We start from the raw sequence: 2,509 nt of genomic DNA on the forward strand, positions 1-2,509 counted from the left end.
GTTAATTTTAAAAATTATTATTTTGGAGGGCCTCAGTTATTTATTAGAACAGGGCCACAAAAAACCTAAAATCCAGCCCTGACCAAATGTAACATAAATTTCAAAGGATTACACACTATTCAAAACCCATTAATTATATATATATATATATATATATATATATATATATATATATATATATATATATATATATAGCTTAACAAAGAAAGCACAAGAATAATCACTCCAAAACACACAACCAATATGAAGCCTTCCGTTTTTGCTCTACTCTCCGTCCTCCTATACATCACCATTTTGTTTCCCCAACAATTCTTCGCCGCCGCAGACGATCCCAACCGAATTCTCCAGATCGCTTGCGCGCAGACCAAATCTCCAGTTATCTGCATTGTCGTCATTCAATCCGATCCCCGCAGCGCCACCGCCAAGGACGTGAGAGTATTTAGCATAATCGCCCTCGAGAAGGCACTGTCGGAGATCAGCGGTCTGAAGGACAGATGCCCGGAGGTGTACCGGAAAGTTGTTGGCGACGTCAAAGATGCCATAGAGAAGTTGAAGGCCAAACGTGATGTGCCGTCGATTGATGATAGCATAAGGAGTGCGATTAAAGATTTTGTTCCTTGTTCTATGGGTAAGGATATTGTCCTCACCTTACTTGGGTTTTCCAAGGATGTTCTCAACATCATCAATTGATTTAATTGATTAGAATAAGAATAATGTTCTAATTCATTTTAAAATTGTTGTGACTTCGACTTATTACTCCAATCTTTCGAGATACATTAACAGAGAGAAGTAAAGAGAAGAGAAAACCGCAGAAAAATCCAGAAAAACTGTTGGAAGTATTTTATTCATAATCAAGATAAAATGTTAAAAAACCTGGACGGTGTGGTTGAGTGGAAGGGACTTATACATCCTTAGTCAAAGGTGTTCGATCCTTGATTTTGGGAACGAAGCAACCTTAAATCTCCAGGCCAGCTGTCTCACCCAAAAGAGGTGCGGGAATTAGTCACTATGTTCGACCGTGAAACCCTGGGTATACCCAAACAAAAAAAGATAAAATGTTAAAAAATTAAAAATAAATGTCTATTTAAAAATGTCGACTAGATCAATATTCTTAAATTACAAGTAAAATTAACTTTTATTTGTCACACATTCTAAAAACTTACTGATTTTCAACTGCTACTATTGTTCACTTAAAAAGTGTTGAAAATTTACATTTTTATTAAAAAAAAAATAAAAATTACTACCTAAAGGTGATTGAAAATTAAAGTGATCACAAATTTTGTTCACCTTTTGACGGGTAGTCAAATATCTTTACCTTAATAGCTTAATTTCTATCCAATTTGGTGGTCAGAAAATTTTAATGACACGAAAGTTGCCATAGCTAGAAAAATTGAAGACCAAACAGCTTGTGCCTTAAAGAATGCCATACATTAACAATGTTGCAACACTTGTCCTCAATCCTCATATATAGAGACGTTTGTTTTCTCACTCTTCTTAATATTTTTTAAGTGACATACTTATATGAAACTATTTCAAGGATCCTTATTCGTGATACGGATTAGGTCGTGTTGGATCAATATGAAAATTTAATGCTAACTATTTAAAAAACAAAAGTAAGACTAATTAGTAATTAAAAGGAACAAATTACATTTTTGGCCCCTCAATTAGAAGTGCATTTACAATGTAGTCCCTAGCTTCTAATTTGGATAGTTTCAATCCCTCAATTATTATTACGGTAGTCAATTTGGTCCTTCTCTCACTTAATCACGCTAAACTCCTTTTAGACCATGAACAAAAGTGGAATTTCACATATCATTGATTATTTCACGCCATATTTATGTAGATTATGCTCACGCCGTGTTTGATTCTCTTTCTTCTCCGGATATAAAATCATACACAACAATCATATCGGGTTTTGCAAAAATCAACCGTGAAACTGAAGCCGTGGAGCTCTTCTTTGAGATGAGAGGCTTAGGTATTGAATCCAATGAGTATAGCTTTGTCGCTTGGTTGACTGCTTGCATTCGTTCACAGAATTTAGAATTGGGGTTTCAAGTTCACGCTTTGATGATATGATCAAATTGGGACTGTATAGTAAATGTGGCAATTTAGATTTTGTTATTGAATTGTTCAACAATTTGCCTAAAGGAAGAAAGGGTTGAAGAAAGTGGTGGAGGAAATGTCAGTCCGCGGAGGAAGGGGTAGAAATTGGGTTTAAATAATCAAGGATATGTGAAGTTTCACTTTTGTCTCTGGTCTAAACGGAGTTTAGCGTGATTAAGTGATAGAAGGACCAAATTGACTACCGTAACAATAATTGAAGGATCGAAATTGTCTAGAATTAGAATTTATCGACTACATTGTAAATGCGCTACTAATTGAGTGACCAAAAGTGTCATTTTCCCGTAATAAAATGTTTGTTACTTATAAGGGAAGATGTAACACTTTTGAAGATAAATGTAATACTTTTACATTTTGATGTAAAAGTATTGCATTTTTCATCAAAAGT

Source organism: Ipomoea nil, unplaced genomic scaffold, assembly GCF_001879475.1.
Source record: "Ipomoea nil cultivar Tokyo-kokei standard unplaced genomic scaffold, Asagao_1.1 scaffold3251, whole genome shotgun sequence".
In the NCBI taxonomy this organism is placed as follows: domain Eukaryota; kingdom Viridiplantae; phylum Streptophyta; class Magnoliopsida; order Solanales; family Convolvulaceae; genus Ipomoea; species Ipomoea nil.